Source organism: Equus przewalskii, chromosome 25 (genome assembly GCF_037783145.1).
Source record: "Equus przewalskii isolate Varuska chromosome 25, EquPr2, whole genome shotgun sequence".
NCBI classification, from domain to species: domain Eukaryota; kingdom Metazoa; phylum Chordata; class Mammalia; order Perissodactyla; family Equidae; genus Equus; species Equus przewalskii.
The window spans coordinates 8,891,199-8,915,735 of record NC_091855.1 but is presented as its reverse complement, the minus strand read 5'-3'; the positions used below and the strand labels follow the sequence as shown (position 1 = coordinate 8,915,735).

At 39.8% G+C, this 24,537-nt stretch overlaps 1 long non-coding RNA gene across 1 annotated transcript; it reads right to left on the bottom strand.

Moving 5' to 3' along the window:
* Nucleotides 1-3,194: 3,194 nt before the first annotated feature.
* On the bottom strand, nucleotides 3,195-20,612 carry LOC103557754 (uncharacterized). Its single transcript, XR_546551.2, has 4 exons — nucleotides 20,153-20,612; nucleotides 18,921-19,037; nucleotides 10,246-10,361; nucleotides 3,195-10,134 (listed from the first exon to the last, which is right to left on the bottom strand). It is a non-coding gene; the product is annotated as an uncharacterized lncRNA (long non-coding RNA).
* Between the last annotated feature and the right edge of the window lie 3,925 nt (nucleotides 20,613-24,537).

Below are 24,537 nucleotides of genomic sequence, written 5' to 3'. Positions count from 1 at the left end.
GACAGTGGAGGTCTAGACGTTATAGATAGCTTTCGCTCATTCTCCTTCACCCTCTATGGAGACATTTACTATGTCTCTGCACTGTCTCTCATAGCTATCTTGCCATTTCCATTTACCATGTTATTTATCTACCAAGCACCTTAATTACCTCACAGGTCCCCCCTCTACTCTGTTTCCTTGTTCCAATCCATCAAATAAACTATTGCCAGATGAAGTTTCCCAAAATGCTACCAAAAAACCATCAATGGCTCCCAATTACCTACCAAAGAGCATTTAAATACCCCACCCTGGTGTTCAAAGTTCTCCACCAAATGCCCCCCAATCATTTCACAGCCTCATTTTTCATTACTTCCCTTGCTTTAGCTAATCTAGACTACAGATTGTTCACAATCTTACCCCTACATTCCTAACTCTGTCCCTTTGGTCATTGAACCTCTCCTCTGCCTATTAAAATTTTACCATTTTGGGGCCAGCCCGGTGGCACAGTGGTTAAGTACACACATTCCACTTCAGCAGCCCGGGGTTCAGCAGTTTGGATCCCAGGTGCGGACGTGGCACCGCTTGGCAAGCCATGCTGTGGTAGGTGTCCCACATAGAAAGTAGAGGAAGATGGGCACAGATGTTAGCTCAGGGCCAGTCTTCCTCAAAAAAAAAAAAAAAATTTACCCTTTCTTCTAAGTTGTTGCTGAACTCCACTTTTTCATTAATCCTTGCCTGTTCTTCCGAACTAGATTGGATCTCTTATTTCATAGCACAAACCTAATTTCTCACGCAATTTAGGTAAATCTATTTTGACTTAGAGTCATGCATGTCTTTTTCTTATCCTTTCTCTATTTTAGCCTGTGGGCCAGGATAGGATCATTAAAATCTCAGTATCCCAAGCAGCTCTCAACTGGTTCCATGAATCTATAAATAGATAGCTAAGAGAAGCAAATCTCTGAGACCCAGTGGTGGCAATAAGCAAAACTATGAAAAACCAAATTTTTGAAATATATTTTCATTATTCAGGCAACAAAAAATACCCAGAAAGGCAAAATATTTATTGGGATTTTTTTCCTATAAACTTGGACAGGGAAGCTAAAATTAAAAGTCAACACTTAGCCAACAAACTTTCTTTTGGGGATGTGTTTTATAGGCAGAGTTGTTTGGGAAACTGCTGAATTTCAGAAGAAGGGATGGAACCATTCCTGAAGTGTTGTGTCATATTATAATTCAGATACAAAATGTATACTTCCTCACCATGTCTGGGAGCATTTTTCCAATACTATAATTTTGATTTTGGCTGAGGATATCACCAAATTCTCCCAGGTAATGTCAAACTCCGTATCCAGGACCATTATTTGGTCTTTGTTCCTGGGTAATAGGATGCAAGTTTATAAGGCAGTGGGCCAGTATTATGTAAGGAAATATAAAAGTTTCTTCAGATGAAACCAAACCAATGAAAATAAATTAATTGTGAAGTACACAAGTAGGAGTAGCAATCATTGTAGCCATCTGTGTGAAAGGCACTCACACTCTTAGAGCAAATTCAAAGTAGAAAAACAACAACACTGTCTAAGCTTTGGACTCATGCCCAGGGTACTTTTCTTCTAAATATGGAAATAGGTATCTAAGTCCCTGGTGCATTTGTACCTGCTGTCCAGGTTGCCTCTGTGATTCTGCCTCCCCACAACATGTCTGCTTCTTATCCCCAGACAGGCTGCTCTCTCCATCTATGCCGACGGCATCAATTCAATTCCATTCAATTATGCAGGGATCCCGAAAGTGGACATAATTCAAACCAGAGACAGTGAACTACTTAACATTTTACATTTTTTCCAGTTCCTAATGGCCTAACAACTATAGCACAGTAAAGATTTTTTAGAGCTGGCTCATTTTGAAAGCTAAACAGAGACAACAGCTGCTAGTTTATTTAGGTCTCTTAATTATTTAATAACAAAATTCCCTTGGAGAGTTTGACAGGAGAAAGAGTTTAGCCTCCTCATAGGCAATCAGGATAAGGTTCCATTGCAAGGAGACAGTTTCCCTGTTCACAGTAACCACGTGGGAAGGCCTAGCCCTAGATGGTCTTGGTTTCCACGGTGAGACCACATTGACACTTGAGTCATTGCAGTGTAGTCTCTGATGGCAAGATGAGGGGTCCCCCCCTCTCCATAAGGGGTCTCCCCTCTCTCCTGACAGGCTGTAGCTGGCTAGTGACCAGTGGAAATGACCCTGGAGCACCTTTGGGAATGCTTTCCCAGGAGAAAGACTGGACTTATTGCCAATGGGGCCAAATGAGGATGGAGCGGTTTTAATTTGATAATTAAAACGTGGTGACCTATTTTGTATCAACAACTAATGAAAAAGGGAATATGAGACATACAGATAAAACTTCTGTATTTTACTTCCTCATAAACCATAAAAATACTATGACTGTAATTGGTCAAAATGGTGCTATATTCTACTTGTACGTATGAACTAATAATAGTTTATTTGCTATATCTTCTTTTACCTTGAAAGGAGTGATGATAATTTGATAAACTTGTGTTTACACAAGACTGTTTACAAACATTTCTAATTATAAAATACATGGGGCAACAGTACAAATACCTTCCAGATAAGAGAATGTTTGAGGGTGGCTCTCACACTGTGGAACATATTCAATTCAGAGGATTTATGTGAAAGAGTTTTAAGAAAACTGCCACCATTTGATGGAATGACTGGGATGACTTAACCTAGCTTTATGAAGATCTGTCCTGGTAGAGCTTGCCATGACTGTTCATTAACTTCAGTGATAGCAGGCAGGTCACAAAGACAGGGCTTGGGCCAGGGATGGCACAGGAACGTGAGGGAAGTAGTGTCAGGGGAACAGGAACAGGAAAAAGAGATGATCAACTCCCTTTCTTGTGGTAGATCTTTGTTTTCAGATTAAAACTTTGTTTTCTTTACTACTATCGACTCAACAACTCTACTATATTTACGCTTCTCAATGTGGCTTGAAATTCTTATACAGGTTCCAGGTTTACTGAGAGAAGCACCCTGAGGTACTCACCCTTTGTGTTACTTCTTAATAATAACAGATTTTTTTTTAAAGTCCATCTACCTGTAACATATGGTTTCTGTTGGCGCGTGGGCGGTGGGTTTCCATAGACCTTTAAATGGGAAAGAAAAGCATAACCACTTACTTTTGGACTCAAAAAATAGAGCACAAATGGAAAAAATTCATTTATTTATAAAAGAAAAAATGAGTCACTTGAACAACACAATTTATTATGACCAAATACATATGGGGCACTATACGAGACACTTACATAATATATAAAGTTGTTTTTTGACTTCTAGAAGAGACCAATTGACTCTTTATATTACCATCTTAGATGTGTTCATCTATTTGTGTTTAAGTTTCTACTAACACATACTTGAAAGTCTCTGTAATTTGTATGGGTTAGTTGTTCCTGGGTTACTCAAATAACTGTGCACTTAATCGAACCTCTGTCTTAATGGATGTACACAGAAAAATGTTGTTTGCTTGGAAAGACCTTACATTTGGGCATTGATGTCCCACATCAGTCAATGGATTTTAGGGGACCCCACAATCACTGGTTTGCAAAATTGATCATAAACATCAGTTCTACTAAAAAGAGAAGGAATCTGCCTTCCTGATGTGTTCCACCTGCTCCTCACCCAGCACATCCGTGGAGAACCGATGGGTACATCTGCTGCTCTTCTATAGGTGGAGAAATTATCTTTCACTCTGACATTTGTCCTTAGGATGTTTGAGTAACGCCTAAACACAGTCAGTTCTGTCATGTGTTCTCATGACTCATGCTGCCTAAAAACCATTTCAGGTCAATCTTAGTGAAGAAAATTTGCCAGGAGATTGGGAATGTCCTCCAAATTCTTAAGCAAACTTTGTGTTGAAAACAAATTGCTGAAAGAAATATAACCACATGCCTTTAAAATGAGACCTCTGGAATTGAAGGACATAAGGTGACTGTCAAGCATTCATGACACCCCCTCCCCTACTTAATAAAGGCACCTATATTTCACCAGAAATAAAATTTTATTAATAACATGTCAAATATGTTTTAAAATACAGTTACCTTTTTTCTTCCTCTCAGTTTAAAAAACAATCCAATAAAAACTCTAAATCATGACCCAAATATTTTTAAATGTGAAAAAGACATATTTTAGATTATGTAACAGATACACATTTTCCCAAATAAATGTTGTAGAACACCATCTGCTTGGTATTTGGGTGCATTCCCACAGAATTAAATTTCTGCTGTTCTCCCTTCATTAATGAGTTATAACAAATTTATGACACTATATTTCACAATAGCTACACCAACAATTTATGACCACAGAAGAGCCTGACAAAAATCACTTGGCATGCTCAAGTTAAACAATGCACGTGACTCTCTCACTTACAGCGGTCCTCCACCCCTTACTCAGACGCTGACAACTAAAGAGAAACAGGAAGTCCACATCCAGGGGAGGATCTCTCATGGAATGGAGCTCAAGAAAGAGTTCAAAACAAGAAGTTGAAGATCCAAGTGCCATTTTTCAGCTCAGGTTTACCAAATTCTTCAGTCCATGCAGCCATCCATAAGTCTGAATTTAACATGGAATGTTTTTATAAGATTTTCTCAACCTCAGCCAAACAAGAAATTGCCAAATTCTTGTTAAGTGGGAACAAAATTTTGTCTTTGCTCTAATGATACCAAGCACAGCTCCCCCATCTGGGTATAATCAAGGGGAAAAAATCAAAAAGAGAAGTTTACCATTTGTCACTTTCTGACTGATAAGAATGGTACATGACTACATCCATGTTCCTTTTGTTCACTTGATGTAGGTAAAATTTATAAGAGAAATCATTTTCTATGTATTTTATTATACAAAATACTGTAATATTTGTGGCCAATTTGGAAAACTAGTTTATGATATTTACTTTTTGCCTTTTGTTTCTTTAAAGAGCAAAATTCCTATGGAAAACAGACATGAACACTCATTCTTTGAAAGTAGTACGACTATAGGCTTGAGTCTATATTTTCATTGTCAAAGGGATATAGAGCCTCACTACTCAAAGTGTGGTCAGCGGACCAGCAGCGCCCACATCACCTAGGAGACTTGAGAAATGCAGACCGAGGGCTCCAGCACAGACCTACTGAAAGGAATCTGTATTTTAACAAGATCTCCAGGGATTTATATGCACTAGAAGATTTGAGAAGTGCTAATGTAGAGGGAGGTTCTTTATCCACCCAACTAGAGAGTAATCCTTGGGGACAGACAGAATGATTTTAATGCAAAAATTGTGTCCAAAATGTTCCAACCTTAAATGTAACAACTTTTAGACATGGTCCACTTCATAAAGAAACAAAAAACCTGAAATATGTCACATTTCTGATGTATAGTAAGGAAGTTTGAGAATGGGAAAATGTAAGTTAAAATGTCATATATTACATAAATATTCATGAACTACTTGAATTAATTACACACAATCTTCCATTGTTTCCAACCTAAGGTATTTTCTTCAGCAAAACATACACAACGGATAACTATTACATTGAAATCTAGAAGTATGAAGATTACCTTAGTAGACAATTATTTGATGTCTAAGTACAGTAGTTTTAAAAAGAATCATATCAAGAAACTGTGATGCATTCTAGTTTGATACAATCTGGAAACTCTTTCCCAGAGGAGTTCCACCAGTACTGCAATTTGTTGCTTTCTTCCCAGCATTTTTGAGCAAATAAGTATCAATGGTGGGGGAAAGCAGAGAGAATAAAGAATGAGAACCATAACCTCCTCTTACAGTGGACTGCAAAGACTGGGGATTGGGATGTGGTTCAGAGAGGAAGCCAGTGGGACAGAAGGAGGACGGCTCCAGTAGCTGGTGTTAAGAAATCCCAAGGTTTATTTAAGCAATTCACCAGCACAAGGCAAATTACAGAAAGCTGCCCTTCTAACCTTGAACACACTATATACAAATCTCAGGCTGCGATTTCCCGATTCTGTTTCTCCTTCAAGCTTCTCCTTGACATTAATGTTAACCTGATTTCCCCTGTAAAAGGACCTGAAAGCTAGAGAGTTCGGAGAGAAGGAAGTGTTCTGTACTTGCGCTTGTCTCCCTACCTCCCCTACAACCTCTTGTGCCCCAGGGATGAGCTAAGGCCAGCCACACTTCCCCTCTGCAACAGTGGCTTTCTATTAAGCTTCCAAGTATAAATAGGCTGCAAAGCAGAATGCACACTCCTTCCACTCTAAGATCTGGGTCCACAGACCTTCCTTTCTCCCTGTGCATCTTTTTAGTTGCAAACGCCTTTGGAGACACACGTTTGATAACCAGCCCATAGTTTGGAAAAGAGAAATGCTGGCTCTGCCCCCAATAAAGAGCTGTTACCTTTTAAAACAAAACCAAATATCTCTGGGTTCCTCCCTCATCAGTGAACTGCTTGAGCAAAGGGGGACTGGGCATCATTCACCTCTGTGCCTCCTACGGCAGCACGGTGCTTGGCTCATAGTAGTTGCTCAATAAACGGTGGAGAATCACACTTACTTCCAAGTGCCCTAGCATTGTGTTTATTAAATCTCGGAATGGGCGCTGAAATCTGATCACATATTTGAGCTTATCCATGTAAACACAGGCTCACCATTTAGTCTTTCCTCCAACTTAATTTCTACTTTTCCTTTCTCATTTATCAAGAGAGCTTAATTTCAGGGATATTTCACAGTCATACCACATCTCAAATAATACATATGCTGAATGAAATCTAGTCATATGCATCATTGGTGAATGAAAGAAAACATCAACACATTGTGGATATCAGGGTGTTGGGTGCACAGCAGACAAAGAAAATCAAAATTGAGTATCCCAAGCAATCAACCCCCCAAGTGAAACAGCTTTCTCTTTCTCTTACTAGTCCTGTTCCTTACTGCTCTGCCTGCTTTTTTTCCTTCCTCATCTCTTTATTATTCCTCTTCTATTTTATTTTCTTCTTCGTTACCAGGCCTTAGGCTGTTTGAGCACCCGCAAGAGTGATCAACATTCCCAAAAGCACTCAGATTTCCCATCCTATCCTTCTTACTCCAAGGATGCTTCTTTCACCAGACAAAAGATGCCCAGTTTCAAAACACTTATAACTGGTCTCCTCCCTTTGCCTGTCCCATAATAGAGCATGTGGGATGGTGTCAGCAGAGCAGGTCTATACAGGGTGTCCCAGTATATGAATTTGCCATGGTAAAATGACAGCAATCTTATCGCTTAACTCAGAAACATTTACGTAGCTTAAATAGACATTATTATTTTTTAAAAAGTCAAAATAACATTAGTCAACTACTTATCTATGAATTGTTTATTGGTAAAGAAATTAAATGCTCTAAAAGATATTTTTTAAATAATTTGTTTTGAAATCAACACATATTTTTTTTAAAAAAGCATATTCAAAAGTACCGCTGGTTTCTAAGACAGTTGCTTCTCTACATATGAATGTATAGATCAGAGAGCTCAATTAACCACGTCACCAAATAAAACAGACTTTACATCTGTCACTGGTTCATTGCCCAAGAGTTCTTGCTTTAAGATTTCTGACGTACAAGAAATATTACAATTTTACACTTTCCTGGTAATTTTTTTCTCTCCCTCTTTTTTCTATTCCAAAGTATGTGCATTTCTATCCTCAAATAATTTCAATATGTGGCATTTTTGTAAGTCATGACAACTGGCACTGGTGTGCTTTTCTTATAGACACTATCCTAAACCAAACCAGATGTTCCTTTCAGAAAAAAATGTAAAACTATTAGAGAGATCATTCTGTTTTTTAAATTATATGATAGTATAATTATCTTATCAGATCTGGAGCTTATTCAATTAGCAACCCCATTGTTTAAGAAATCTATATTTTTAAAAAAGCGTTCTGAGAAATAAGGTATTTTATAAATAGTGAAACAAAGTTTTGAACTTTGGTGCCAAATTTTGCCCTTAAATTAATTTTTCGGTATTCATATTTGTATTTAAAATATATCCCACAATTCATACTAAATTGCTTTTAAAAACTAGCCTCAATTATAATTTTTCAGTTGGCCGTAAAGCGTTTTTTCCTAATTCTAATTGAGCGATTCAATATAAACCTGCTACTTTGATCAGTTATATATCTATGCGGCCTCCAACAACACCTGCTAATTCGGGCACCAATGTCCTTTATACCAGAAGCATCCATGTAATCACCCCAATGCTTCATCAGACAGAGCAAGTAGTGAATCAAAACAAAAAACAGAACTCGCTTGAAGAGAAAAAGGCTTCTTGGTTACAAGATGGTGTTCGACTAGGGAAGATACAACATTGACAAGTCACCACATTCAAATTTGTGAAAACATATGATCACTGAAGGCCTATGACATCTTCATTTAAAGCAGTGTCCGTGATTATCACTACTATGCACAAAGCGCTCTGAAAGCACATTAGTAAGCAAATGGTTCCAAAACCCTTTAACAATGTTCTTCTGTGTCCTGCGCAATCCTTATTTTAGATTCTTCTCTTCATTACCATGGTCTCTCTAACACTTATCTTTGGGTCTTTGGTATTTTCTTTGGCACCTAGTTTTCCCAATCTGTTTCATCAGTTAATGACAACTCTTTAAATGATACGCTCCATCGGACATCACTCTGCACATCGAAATCAGACATCTCATTCAAACCTCAAAGGACATCACAAAGCACTTCAAACAATTCCAGGAATCTATCCAACTTGTTAAATCATCATCTTTCAAATTGCAAAATATATGGACTTATCTAAGCTTCACCACCAAAGGCATTCTGAAACATTTTGTCAAATAGTGAATGGTCGACTATTATACAAAAATCAGTGCAAAGTTTCATCCAGGCAGCCTTAAATGCACTCTTTGATGAAGAAATAACATCACGTAGAATTTCTGTTGTTCTCATCAATTTCTGCAGATAAGATTTTTTTTAACTATCAACCTATTAAAAACAAATTTTGCCTGCCTACCCTTTTCCTGAGCTTCACAGCCTATAACAATGACATCATAAATAAAGTTCAAACTCTTAACTAAAGGCCCACCACAAATTGTAACCGACCCCTAGAACTTAAGAGATAAGCCCAGCCATGAGGCTATTCTATTAAATTTCACTTGTAAAGAGAAAAGTCTATCAAGCCAAAAAAAAAAAAAAAAAAGTAAAATGGATCAGTTTGGAGTTATCTGGTTGTTACATTCAGCAGCTCCGCTGCAATAGCTTTGCCCCATCTTGAACTGTTGCTAACAGTAAAAGGAGAACGGCATCAAACAATTATTTGGCACAGTGCTTGACAAGCCAAAGCATTTCAGCAAGAACCTTCCCTTCTCGTCATTTACAGAAAATTAAATTCGTTCCACCCTCAACCTTCAGGGACATGACATTTTGAGCTTAATCTGTTACTTTCTACTAAGAGTGGCAGAATCTGAGAATAAGGGGCTTGAAATGTTTAAATCTGTATAAGAACTTGCTATTGGTCCCTTCCTACATAGCTTATCTTAAAAAAAAAAAAAAGGTTTTGCTTCTAAAGTACTTATTCGCTGCCTTATACTGTGTGGACATATTTTCAGTTTGACTTGCTGATACAAGGACTGCTGAGTAACAACCAGGGCTCTCTCCAGTCAGTTCCGCATGCATCTCATCTTTGATCTCAAGCACACTGGGAATTAGTGCCTTATTTTAACATCTTCACTATGAACAGTTCAGGCATTTAGAAACAAAGTATCAATGGACTTAACAGTTACTTTAATTCATTTTATAAATAAGCAACTGAGAATTTTGCTCCAAATGGCTGCGAGTGTAGCCCATTCCGTAAATGGCATTCTCCGAAGCATAAGGCACAATACGATATGAATGCAGCTCTTCGTAATAGAGAGACTGAGAGCAGCATTCCTGTACCATAACCTTCAGCCGTTTTCTTGTATCAGAATAAGCAGTCTTATAACAGGGAGCTTCCTTAAAGTATTCATAGCTCTCTTTCTCCGTCTCTAGATGGATCTTCCGCAGCAAATTGTTAATTAACACAGACCTTCTTAAGTAGGTTTCTGGGTCTTCAAGAAACCTGAGCTTCTCCAGAGAAAGTTTGAGAATGCAAGTCCTGTCCTCAGGCAATATCAGGTGCTGGAAAGCAAAAACATCATTAAATCTATGTTTTGGAAAAACGGAAACCAGAGCTTTTTGCTATTGACAAGACTCATAAAAATGAAAAAATAATAACAAATGAATCCTTACTTTTGGAAAATACCCATGGTAATCTTGATGTAAATCTTCTTCTTCTGCATATTTTCTCTTAAAGTAGGCTACTTTCGACGTTGTTAATGTATATGTTAATACTTTTGTTGGATAAGCTAAACAAAATAAAATAATTGGAGAAAAGTCAGATTTTATTGTGCAAATAGTATTTTATAATATAAATTCTACTTGTAAAAAGAAACTGGTGACCCCAGAAATTCATATTCTCTCTTCATTCACTAGCAGCATGGCGAAGCAGTCAGTGGCAGCTGTCCTATGCCTGAAAAGCTTGTTTGCAGGCCAATGCCACTATTCAGACCCAAATAGCTGTTCTAGATTGGAGAATTCTATTTATTTTCTTATGCAGCCCCTCAGAAATAAAATACTTACCAATCTTCTGTTTAATTTCACCCCATTTAAGGTCAAAACATATCCAAATTTGTAGTTAATTCATAAAAGGTAATGGAAAGAGATGCTATTTTTCATCATATTTTTAGTTACACTCCCTAATTTACAGAGGAAATTTAATCTCTCTGGGTTAATCAAATTGGTATAAAATGGTTCTTGACCCAATTACACTTTAAAGAAATAATTGTGCGTGCTTATAGACAAGCTCTATGATACGCTCGCAGTATAACCATCCTCATAACACATGGCTTAACAGAGGTTAATCATAAGTAAATGAAAGGCTTAAATAACATTCTGACTAGAAAACTTGACCTCAGTACAATATCTGAAAGTGGAAGTCTTTATTCTCTCCTTTAAAATACTATCGTTATGGAGGATTCTGACGTTTAAGAAAGGACAGTTTTCTGAAAGCTGATTTTCAGAAAAGAAACGGTTTCGTTTAAGGGGACTTCCGACTGTGTCCTCTAGGTGGTGCTCATGTCACAGAAAAGAGGCAAGTTCAACCTTAAAAGAAAAAGACAAGCAGCTTCCTAGCGAAGGTGTTGAATGAATTCAGAGTACAAATTCAGTCCTGTTCAGGACTCGCTCAACCTCAGGGGCCAGACCAGAACGAAAGTTCTCATTTAAACATCTTCTATTTCACCTTTAATCCACACCTTCAAATATTTCTAGCTGGTTGAAACCATCTGATTCACAAAAGGAGCAGTCTATTAAAGTGTTGGTTAAATACATTCATGGTTAAGACACTTGATGTTTTTCCTCCAATGTCTTAAATTTTTAAAATCTTAAATATTAAGAGTGTGCTCCTCAAGAATCTTCCTCTTCTGGTTTTTCCTCCAAATCTGTGACATCTGAATAACACTTCCTGTGGCTTTTTGTAGCTGGACGGTTTTCCTAAACCAGTAGGAGAAGCTACAAAAATCACACCTAAAGCATTCCAAATTTTCACTGGTACCACTGTGGGTTATAAACCCAAGAGAGCCTTAAATTAGAGTTGGCATGTTTTGTAAGGGAAATAAGAATTTTAAACCACTGGCGTGCCTGACCTAAAAAGAAACAAATGTGTAACAATCATTCACAATTGAAGCAACGATAATAGTAGCTACTATAAGTATACAATCTCTGAATTCAATAAGCAAAACTCAGCTTATATGGAGTTTTCACAGGTCTCAAAGGTTAGGAAAAAAGAACAAAATTGACCATATTGAAAACAAAGGAAACATCCCTGAACCTCCTGTTCTCAGGGCCTGTTTTTTGTAAACTGCATTTTCTTAGGTGTATTTTTAAAGGATTTAATCAAATAATTAGGTGAAGTTTTGGCTTATCCTGTGATCACAATTATTGTGACTGAATTCTTTCTAAGCTGTTTAACTTGTTGATGTCACAGTGGTTCTCAAATGGTAGCGAGCATCAGAACCGTCCAGAGAGCTCCTCAAAACACAACTTGCTGGGTCCCATCCCCAGAGTTTCAGTTCAGTAGGTCTGGGCCAGGAGCAGAGAATTTACAGTTCTAACACATTTCCCGGGGGTGCTGATGCTGCAGGCCTGGGGACCACATCTTGAGAGCCCCCATGTTACAGCATTAGGCAGCTGTGGAAGCAGAACTAAAACAGCCAGTTGAAAAACAGTACATTCAGCCAATCAACTGATTGACTTCTCCTCAGAATGCCAAGCAATTGGCTTGATTGATTTGTGTTATTGTTATTATTGCCATTGCTACATTGGCTACACTGGCTTAGACGCTTTAGCATCAGGCACAAAGGCAGCCGGCATTTTTAACTAGTGTAGAAAGAATGAGGTCACTTTTCAACGTAAATTCCTGGGTTCAATTAAGAAGTATCAATGGCTGTTATTAGCATTAAAGCTGGACAGGTCACTGATTTTTTTTTTAATAAGGCCCAGTGAATTACTACAGTGTAACAAACGGTGAGCAGACTTGGAAATGAGAAAAGTGACTTTACCATAAGAAAACACTGTTTTCACATATATGTATCTTTTTTAAATGTCTGCTCATTTTATTTTCCAAGGTAATGTGATGTCTACAGCATTTATGACCAATTAAAAACCTTTTAATGAATGATACATGAGGGGGCAGGTGGCAGCTTGGAGAACCAAATGTCAAATAAGCCAAGTGATGAGCAGGAGAAGATATTTTTATTTAACAGATCAGGACCAAAAAATTATACTAAATGTCTCCATGGTTTGTAAAGATTCTATTTGGCTATATTCAAGCAGTTAGCCTAAAATATAGATCTTATCAGACCCTGAAAATACAGTAAATTCTCAGGGGTCTTGATTTGTGTCTCAGCTCTGTGGGCAACACACTTAGCCACTTAGTTTATTGCTCTTAAAAAACACCCCCATGGCTTGTTGAGATGCTGAAAAGCTTTCACAGCTGGTATTGGTTTGGCAATTACCTCCTTGCAGCCTGTTTAGCTATTTGCAATGTTTTCAGCATCAAATTTTGGAGGATGCTTTTAGCCACTTTGAGGCTAAAATATATAGCAAACATAAGTTCCTACATCTGTTTTCTTGGCTGGATTAGAACTGAAAAAATTCAGAACTGGGACCTATTTATTGATCGCTTGGTTCAGCCTCCGAAGCTTACAGACAAGGAAACTGCAGCTCAGAGGAGGTCAATGGTTTACAATCTGGAGGGCGGCTAAGAGTTCGGGTTTCAAAGTCAGATGGAAGTGGGTGCCACTTCTTAGTCACGTGACCTTGAGAAAATTACATAAACTCTACAAATCTCATTTGTAAAGTGGGGATAGAAATAATACTGGCTCATGGGATCATTGAGACTGGCACTGTGCCTACCAGACAGTAAGCACTCAACCAAATCCCAGCCCTTATTAGCACCAAAGGCCCAGATCTACCCCACAGAAGCAAATCCCAGCCTGGCCTCCTAGCTCACTCCCTAAGACCCTTGCCACCAACCTGCCTCCCAGAGGTACCAGATTGGGATTAGAGAGTTAAAAGACCGCAAAAGAATGTTTCGAATGGTTGATTGAAAATATAGTACAGGTACTATAACAGCTCAAAATATTTCTGGGTTTAGTGCCGCTTACACATTTTGGGTGAAGGAAACGTAAATTGTTTTTGAAACATCAGATAGTCATTTTGGAAATTAAAATTACCCTGACTATCCAAAGAAGTTTGCCTGTTATGATCCAGTAAACATGCATAAATCTGTTTATATCATTTTCCCATGACTAAAAAGCTAAGCTCAACCCAGCCTGTTATTCCAGTAAAGCTGATGAAACAGACCAGAAAAAGTAAAATGACTTTATGTCTTTGTATTCCGTGTCCTGAACTCTGAGAGCAGCATATAAATTATAAAACTGAATTAGACTGAGCCTAAATTTATCTCTGAAGGTAAAATGGCTAATGCTGGCTTGAATATTCAAATTGTTTTTAATGCTGTAACCTCTGGGCACATAAAATATCTGTGGCAGGCTCAATGTATTTCACAGTGTAAAACTTCAACAAGCAACAAATTAAAAGTCACAGCACAGAATGACCAGCCTGTCGTTAGAGTTCTGGCAGTACAATTTATACATATTTCTTTAAATAAATGTTGTAAATGTAATTACAAATGATTGCTCAAACGCTCTTCCTCACTGTTCTGCTTCTGCCTGTAGACAACTGAAATCCTATTATTGTACAAGTGATTTCATTTGGCACATGACCCAGGGGCAGTACATTAAGGAAAGATCATCAACAAATTAATTTACAAACACTTTGAGAGGACAGAAAATAATAAGAGAACAACCCCTGTTGCAGTAATTCATTCTTTGTCCCAGACCATGAATAGCTTAAGAGATGGTTAAGAAGTCATGAGTTAAACGTATTTTAATCTTAGCAAGGTTTTCATTTGCTTCCCCACAACACTTTAATCAATATACTGCAAAAACAGAGCTGAGACCATCCTATAAGATGTGTGCATCTGTAGCCACAGACAGAAGCAGAGTTTGATCAATGGGGAGAATAAGGCGGATTCTAGTCTCAAATCAACAACTGACTTGGGTTGTAGACAAATCACGGGCCTCAGCTTCCAGTCTCTCGCTGATTTCCCTTTGTGTGGGGTTAGCCTGGCATGAGAACTTAAAAAGTATGTGTCCCTTCCTATCTAAATAACGCTTTGCTGGTGGCAAAGCAACCAGACATCCTTCTTGAAGGGCCATGGCCACTTCTGTGTAGAAAGAGCTGTCCCCTCTGTCACGGTTAGCCTCATTCTGCAATCTTGCTACATGACTTAAAATACTTCAGTATGACTTTCCAGCGCTGCCCCACAGCACTGGTTCAAGGCCCAGCTCTACAATTTATTTATTTAGTGACTTTGGGCAAAGTATTTAACCTCAAAAAGCCTGAGTTTCCTCATCAATTAAATGGGAGAACGATATCAAAGTCATTGATTTGTATGCAAATAAAAGGAGATGATGTTTAAAAAGCACTTACTCAGTGCCTGTCACACATCCAAGTATTTTGTGCTCAACATATGCTAGATACTATTATTACAGTGACCTCATTTTTGAAATCATACATATAATCCTATTAAGCAGTACCATGATGTATGTAGGACATTTGTCCTCTCTTTAATGTTAAGCACAGGTTGCAAGAAACATTCATGAGTGTATTAAGAAGGCAGACAGTGCAACATTCAAGGCTGTAATGTTCCTCCTTGTGTGGACCTTTAGCTTTGGTGATGTTTAGCAATATTCCGTCATTCCTCTCCCTCCTAACCCCTTGCCTAGCGCCTTTCTGCATAATATGCTCTATGGGAGCAGAACTCAGCGCCAGTGTTGGTCTGAGTCAATGGAGCAATGTGTTTCTTCAGATCTGTCGTCCATCCCAAGCACAAGATGGACTCTCCTGGCAGTTTAGAATTACCAACAAATTGCAGCTCCTGGAAAACCTTCTTAGGAACTTCGAGGGATACTGACAGCCAGTGAGATAGAAAGGTTTCTCAAGAGACCAGCAGCATTGTCGGGCACTGGATTCCATGTTCCTTGAGATAGCCCCAAGCACAGGCATGGAATATTAAATAAACCTATCTTGTCCCACTGGTGATGGCTCTGAACAAAGAGAACATCATTAAATGGGATATGACCAGCCATGCAATCATCAATTACCTTAGATGCTGTCTGGTTCTATTAATAATTGAGACCAAGGGCAGTAGGTTTTCTGGGTAAACTTTGTGATTTACTGCCCCTCAGAAGTGCATTCCTTGTTTTGAAGGATGGTGTTCCCTTCCACTCCACCTTTCACCTTGGAAAGTGGGAATGAATGAGAAGGAAAATCAGCAAAGAAATCACATTGCTGGATATAGGTTCCAAGGAATATCTTACCAATAATGTCTAGGGAGACGCTATAACTTCCTTAGATGCCCAGGTACGTTGCTCAGAGACGAGGGTTCTTTAATCCCTAATGTGTGCATGGCAGTGGTCTTCTGAAAAGTACCTGAGCTATATCACCCTCATTGCCTTCCACTTTGATACTATCATCAGGTTTGGATAGATTGCCAAAAACGTTTAGCCAAGTAACCCGCAAGGGTTGTAGAAAAACATAAGATGGGACTAATCCTTAACTGTACTCACTAGGCATATACAAGAATTTGCTCTGGAGCTGGGTGATTTTCTGCCCTCACTCACATGGTGCCTGATTTGTGTCACTACCTGGAGTTGCTCTAGTGGTGAACTGTTCCTCATTCACAGGGTATGTTTCTTCTAAAGAGTTATAGGTGCTTCATTAAATTGCACTGTGTTCTACTCACGCACTCCCCTTCAGCTAACCAGTGGTCTTATCCCCCACATCAGCTACGGAGCAACTGAACCAGAAAGCAGGAAAACAAGTAGCAGATGGGACAGGATTGAGACTCGAGGCTCTCGAGTGCTGATTCTCTTTGCAATATTCCCAACTTCCCTTGATGTTTCTAACCCATGCTTCCTTTTAATAAGCATTTCAAAAATAACACATCCTCTGACATACCACTGCAGAGGGAATTTCCCAGCTTCAAACCTGCCCCTCCTCCCCTTCTAAGCATCACTGATATTTAGAAGACTTGTATCTCTACCTGCCAAGAAGACTCTTTGTTGCACTTTACTTTCTATAATTTATAATATGAAAACAACAAAGGTTTTTTATTTTCTAAATATAAAGCTATATTACAGTATTGAACATAAACACTAGTAAACCCTTAGTGCTTTTCATTAATATCCACCTACCACCTCCACTGAGAATTACTGTAGCAAACTAGATGGCTCTGTTGTTAGCCTGTTTGTATAAATTTAATCATGAAAAAAAAATAATTGTGTTAGGCTAAAAAGCAGAAATGTTTAAGTAATATATTGACACTATTCAGACAGACAACTTGTTAAAACTAAGTGAGGAGGGGTAGTGACAAGGATTGACCCCTCCCGGAACCTCGAGCTGTACTCCTTCCTCAGTTTTCGTGCTGAATGATTATGGTCAATTTACTCCTCTGCTTCTAAAACTGTTATTTTATTTTAGCTTTTTCTGGGTTTCCGAAGCATACTGCTTTGACAAACAGAGCAATCTGAAGTGGTTATGCCTCGGCCTTAGAGCCATTGTTGCGATGTCAGTATTTTGACAGCTAAAGCCAGCCAGCAGGAGTCCTCAGTGGAGAGCCCAGAGGTGGAGCAAGGGACTCAGCATCCTGACCAAACCTCTCAACATTTCTGTGTTTCAAAGCATCTTCTAAACCCCATCCAAGTAATATGACATAAAATTGAACATGGAATGTTCATAAGCACCTAAAAACTTCCTAATGGAGCATATTAGGAAAAACTAAAACTAGAACTCGGTTTCAGTTTGAACCTGCTTTATCTCAGTCTTATCCAAGCTTCCTAGCAATAAGCATACTCCTCTTTATAACCCACGATATGTACAAGCAGAGCTGGTGTTTACATTGACGAGAGTGACTAGATCCTTAGTTACAAATTGGTGGAATATTTTTTCCACACTCTAATCCACCAATATCTCTATGATTAAATGCTTATAATGACACCGTTTGATTTATTTTTCATTTATGTAAAGCTAAATACCACATAACATATTCTGCAGAATTACTTTAAACAGATCTGTTCATCAAAATTGCACAGTCTATATTCTCACATTATACATTCATGATAGAATTAAAATTAAAATTAAAGAACCGCTTTCTCTTGACCTTTTTGATTGTGACAGTAGTCTCAATGAAAGGGCAGACTCATTCACATAAATTAAAGGGCACCGAATAATTTTAAACTTCTATGCATATTACATAAGAGACAGCATGTGTATAAATTACTAATGCACAAGACTAATGCATATACATTAACCAACACTTGTGGCCGCTTTACTCAAACTTTCCTCAGATTAATAGCATGACTAGAACTCTATATACATGAGATGACAGTAAATCTTATTGGTCTCCCTGGACTTGTTACTCACCATAAAATATAGTAATTATGATGGAGGAAGGAAAAAGGGTGGACGGCGCTAGAGGCTAATGAAACCAACATTTTCAGCGGTCCAAACAGTCATCTTTAGGGCTTAAAATTGTTAAACTACAGATATTTCAATAAGTGACTATAGAGACCAGTACTCTTAAAGTTTCATAGTATTCATAAAAAGTATACAATAATACCAGAATAAATTTTCAGATAGGTTTCTGAATAAAATTGTTCAACTGTTTTACAAAGGGAGGTAAGGAAAGGGAAGAAATGCAGCATGGTAAATTTTCATGAATTTGATTCTAATTTGCTAGGCTGGTGACCTACAGGAACCACACATGGAAAGCTCAGTACATGTGAAAGTTACACAAGGCTGGAGGGCTGAACATTCATTGAAAGACTGTATTCCGTCTTGAAAATTGAGTTTAAAATGCTTAACACTCATGGGTTTTTATCATCATGACTTTAATGTAAATTAAATTTAAAATGTCACCACAATGTCTATCTGCAACTTGGGGAATTCTCTTCATTTCTTTCATTCAAACATGTACCAATTTACTCCTAGGGCTTCTGCTTGACACGGCCCCTGAGCCAGGCTGCCTAATTTGACCCACCTTATTCACATGAGTCCTGGAGGGGAAATGTGCCAGCTCACAAATGTCCTTTCTACAGAAAACCTCTATTGACTTCTCCCCAGCAACCGTCTATAAAACAAGCCCTTCTATTGATCTTGTAAGTTATGGTAATGCTACATTAGCATTTATTTCTCGGGATACATATCGAAACTGTAATTTCTCTTAAGCTAATGATTACCTGGTAATGCTGAATCAATCTGAAAAGTGTATTTCTAGGACAGCTTCAGAAAATCTGGTGAGAGTTCCCTTTTGCACAGCGAGCATTTCTCACAGCCTCAGGCTCATGAATGGTTACCTGAGATTTTGAAACAAGGAGACAGATACAAATAACAGCGCAAGAGTCAGGACTGCCCCGACTTGAACTGACGATCAGGGCAGGAGAAGGCACGCGGTGGGAGGACACTGTGTGAGATGTTTGAGGTGGGGCTGAGCTGGACCAGATAAACAGATAAGCCTGCGAACACACAGTTCACTCGATGTTCTCCAGATTTCGTTTTAAACACGAGGAATCTTAACTATCCTAAGAAATTTGTAAACAGCTGAATAACTGATCTCACCAGTTATTTACTAGGAGATTATTTTTGAGAGATTATCAGTAGGTTGATTTAAAAAAAAAATCAGGGTCAGATATCCTTAATTTGTTTTTAAATGCCAGATTTGGTATAATTTCAGGAAATAGTCTCTCTAAAGTAACAATCCAGCAGTTAACTCAAAACAGACTAACTCAATCATTCTCTGGAATACACATGATTTCTCACAAGATTTGAAATAGACAAACAGTACTTTTCCTTTGAAGACAGTTTTTCTTTAAAGGGCCATGTTTAACTGCACCTTTTCTACATGGATGTATGCTTACAGATCTCATCATCTTCTATATTTAGAGGGATGAGCTTTCCAAAGGAAGATAGGCAGCCAATGAGGAGGATCCCATCAAAAGAGAGGTGAGTTACTATGGTTACTTTTCAGGAGATTGAGTAACAGTGAACGGCTGCACCCTGCCAAATGGACCCTTTCCGGAGCAGGACCTCGAAAGAATGTTGCTCTCCATACGTGTTGATTCAATTAGTCGAGACTACACTATGTCATTTTAGCCTTAACCGCAGGCTTTCTACGGGTGCTCACCGCTTCCAGCTCTCCTAGCGCACATAAGCAGCGAAGTCAGAGGGAAAACAAGGAGGACGGAAAACTTCCCAACACAGACCTAACAACGACGGGCAGGGGAATGCTCAACGACCAATCTCAAGATTTAAAAAAAATCAAATCAAGTGATTTGGGACCACCAGCTGGCCACTTTTCAATGGCTGGGGGCGGGGTGGGATCCCAGAACACGTCCCTACCCTCACCCTCAACGAAACGGAGTCTTTTCTGAGCCGCGGAGGAAGGCACCTGGCGGGAGGAGTCCAGACGTACCTTGCGAGCTGGGTTCCCTCGGCAAGAGATCAGCGCATGCACCTGTTTCGTAAAGGCGCGGGGTTCGATGCTCCCTCCTGCTTTTGCGGCGTGTCACTCTTCAGACGGGCACTGACAGCGACGGCGACGGCGGTGGCGGCGCGGCAGCGGCAGCGGCAGCGGCAGCGGCAGCGGCGGCAACTGCAGCTCGGCGGGCAGCCCTGGCTCCTGCAGATCCGTCCCTCCAGTCTCTGAAGCGCCTCTCGCTCCGGGTTCGGAACGCGAGGCGGGCGCGCAGCTGCTCTCGGCTCGCATTGGACCAGAGGGAGCAGATGTTACCCGGTTGCTAGGAGCGTTGCTAGGAGGCGATGACGCCCCTCCACCGCTCCGGAGCAACTTTCCTGTAGGTTGGGTGCGCTGGCGGGGGCTGCTGGGAGCAAGGTTTGAGAGCAGAAACGAGGAGGGGCGGCGAACAAAGAACAGGGGACTCCTGTGCTCGCTTAAGTTAGGTCCCAGATAGCTGGCTGGGGACCTGGGGACTTCCGGGCCTGCTCCCGCTGGCCTGGGCAGGTGATGGGGGCCACGCCTCCCTGGGCAGCTGCGCTCATTGTGGGCCCTAGCTGGATGCCCCTGCCCCTGTGGGGGTCAAGTTTGGGCACGCGAGTGAAGCGGCACTTTCAGCGGCTGAGGGAGCAACGGGACTTGGTCTGTGCCTGATAGACACCGAGACTTCCGCTGGGATGCTCTTTGCCTTGAGCGGGACCCTGGCAATGGGGAGAGACGGAGGAGTGTGCGCGTGACCTGGGGCAAGGCATGTGGGATGAGGACTATAGGATCTTCTGCCTTCTGGGACTCTCCTCCCCAGCGTGTTCCTGTTTGTGTATGTGGGTTTGAGCAGTTGATAGATTTCGAAGAGGGAAATACTAATCCACAAAAATCAGCCCAGAATCTAGTGTTTTTATTGGCGCTGTGGCTGCCTATTGGCATGGTGCCAAAAATTTCACACAACTGTCCCTGTGGTCTAAAATACTTCCTTTATACGGTTAGAAAGTCTTCATCTTGATCCAAAGGCTAATTAAAACCTCAGGCCAATATGCAAACTTCCTTAAAAGAAAAATACACAAAAGAAAAGGTACTTTTCACAAAGGAGACTGGAGAAGATAAGCATGTTTCAGTCATTTACACTGTAGTATAAATTCACCCAAAGGCTTGTATTGTCTCTGATATCTCACTCAAGGTATATTTTCATTTTTCACCATTGCTTTTTGTTGTAGTTGTTGTTCAATGGAGTTGTTATTCGTGGGTGGGGAGGATAATGAGAGTAACAACGTGGACAAATTTGGGTAGCCAGTGAGCCAAATTAAAGACAGGAAGATCACAAACCCAGCAGAGAACTTTTGCTCAAAGCTATCCTCAGAGAGGAAATCTCATTGAAGTAGGAGATACATCACTTTCCTGGTTCCCTATAGGGTCAGGCCAGGTCAGGAAAAAAGAAAGCACCCCTGGGAATCAATTAAAAAGAAAAGTTGCTATCTTTGGAACCAGAACAGGGCTGCAGTGCAGTGTCATGTTGACTCCTGCAATGGCAGACATTCTGCAAGGCTGAAGGGGCTACAGGGAGTGGCCCTACAAATCTCAGGGGCCTTGCTCCCTCAGGTACCTAGTACCAGCTTAACACCTAGGACAAATCTTAGAGCTAACAGTTTGTTAGCCCTAAATTTTAAAAACCTGACAACTTTGTGTTTATTAACTCGATTGTGGGAATCTTTTCACTATGGATATGTGTATCAAATCATCATGTTGTACACTTTAAATATCTTATAATTTTATTTGTCAATTATCCTTCAGTAAAGCTGGAGGGAAAATCTAATTCTCTGGAAGGAGTAACAACAAGCCAAGGTGGGTTGAAGATTTGATGATAAAATTTCAGCTGTAAGGTATGAAGGGAGCTTTGAGCCTGGTACGCTTCCCATCTGGGGGACGGCCACAGCCCGAATGACCGCTGCTACTTCTTATTCACTGTCAGGGAGGGAGCTGGTATCGCAATCAGCCTTGTCTTCTTGGCTGGCTCATCTCGGGAGACTCTCCCCTTTCTCTTCAAGTTCCAGTCACACAGGACTTTTTTCAGCTGCCTTGAATGGGGAAGGGTCTCATTTGTCTCAGGTGTTTTGTATGTGTTGTTTCTTCTTCCTTCACATGCCTCCCTTCCACCTGGTTTACTCCTACTCAGCCTTCAAGTCTCAGCTTAAATACCATTTCCTCATAGCGGCTTTACCTTACAGCCTCCCACCAGCTAGATTAGCCTCCTAATTACACTCCCAAACCAGCCTACTGATCCTGTTTCACAAGATTCATCATACTGGATTTTGAGCTAGTTCTGCCCTGTCATCACTGTGTCCCCTGTACCTAGCACACAGTGCCTGGTACATCAAAGGTAATCAAGAGCACGCGTGAATGGATGGAGCCATCCTACTTGGCTGGAGGTCGCTGTATGTAGCTATGTACATTAGCTATGTAGCTATCATTTGGTGAAGCCATGAGGGCAGCCACTAGTTGCTGTCCTTTTCATTAAGTAAAGGAAAGGGGAAAAGCCTATTGCACAGAAAATTTTCTGCCCTTAATGAGACAGTGTGTGGATACAGCAACTTCTTTTCTTTCTCAAAGCTTCTTATAAAGGTCGCTACCTGTATTTTAATGGCATTGGGAGATAACCTGAAAGTCCTTTATATATCTTCCTAATTCTCTTCTCTCTGTGTCTTCCAAAGTAAGCGTAAGTCCTCTGAGCTGAACTGTTTCATCTTTCCTTAAAATACTCCTCTACCTCGGGTGAAAAGCAGCCTCCATCAGCCCATGCTGTATCTCTATGAAGCAAAAATTTAAAAAATCTGTTTAGGAAACGTCTAGCTCACCTGACCAACACGGACAGCACTTCTACTATACTTTATTGGAATAGACCAGGAAATCTTTTCTGTTGTCGATATAACTCACTAAATGATTACCAAAACCCCTCTTCATCTGGGACTGCCTCAAGAATAACATGTTAGAAGACACGAAGGAAAGGCCAAGATAATCCCAAGGTCACAGAGTTGGTCGGTGGCAGAAATAGAACGCAGGTATAAGAGTTTAATCTTTAGTATTTATGTCTGCAGATATAATTTTATAAATTCTTCAATTCTCCTGGAAAGTGATTAGAGCAAATCTTTCACTAAACAATTTTGGATTTTAAAATTAAATATTAAAATACCGTACAATCCACCTTAGAATTCATCTAAATTCTAATCTTCTCACCACTGAATCTTGCCCCTCCTTGAGACGACCACAGATGTAATGCTAATCCTGTCTCCTGTTCCTTATCTGTTTGCTGAAAAGAATGAGATGTTTTATTATGTAGTAGAATGCACATTAAAATTCATCAGGGCTCTGAAGTGTCACCCAAGCTTCCCCTTGAACCATGTCTCTGAATCTCCCTGGAGAAACCCTAGAGAAACTGGAAAGACACTATGAAATTAGTAAGACATAGAATGTGATTTTATTCATCCATAAAATGTTACTCAAGATGGTCAAGATTTTTTAAAGATTACTACAAAAGACTTTAAGAACCAGAGTCATAGATGGCTGTCTCAATTATTTTAACATTTAAGGTTGGGTAAATCTCTGCTGAAGCAATGCCAGAGAACAGCAATCATTTGTCAGGTTTTAGGTTCTGCAGATGCTTACTCTAAGATTAATATACTAAAAAATCTGTTCCCTCTGCAATATTTTGCTTTTGTTCATAATTTTACATTTGCTTTGGTGTTTTTAACATGGCATGTATGTATGTATTTACTAGTGCACATACACGTAGAAATGCTCAACCTTGCGCAGGCTATTACCTCAAAACTCTTTGTCCTGTGGCTCTGAAAATGTGAAGCCATAGGATCTTTATTTGCAACAGCCCCCTGCCCTGCCCCCAAACAGTGTTGAAATAACTAGAGTGAACAAGTAGAATCCTGAGTCAGCCCATAACGTTCTAGGGCCGCCACAGGTTAGGAAGAACTTAAGCAACAAATGGGCTTGCAGTTAGCAAGCTTTCCTTAAACAATCAGCACCATCACAGCATTTGAAGTAAGATAATTTTTTAAAAAGGGAGGAAAAAAATGTGTGTGCTAGATAGTGTCTTTAAGATTCTCAACAACCTGATTCATTTTCCTGTACACACAAACTACAATTCCCAGCCTTCTTAAATATAGGCAGAGCCATGTGACTAGTTCCGGCCAATGGAGTGTGGGCAGAAGTAGAGACTGCCGCCTGGAAGCCTGGCCCCTTAAATTTCTCATGCCTTTTCTTCCTCCTCCAGTTGCAGAGCCAAATATTCCTTCAGAGGCCCTAGGAACTCTGAGATGGCCCTCAATCCCTAGGATACTCCT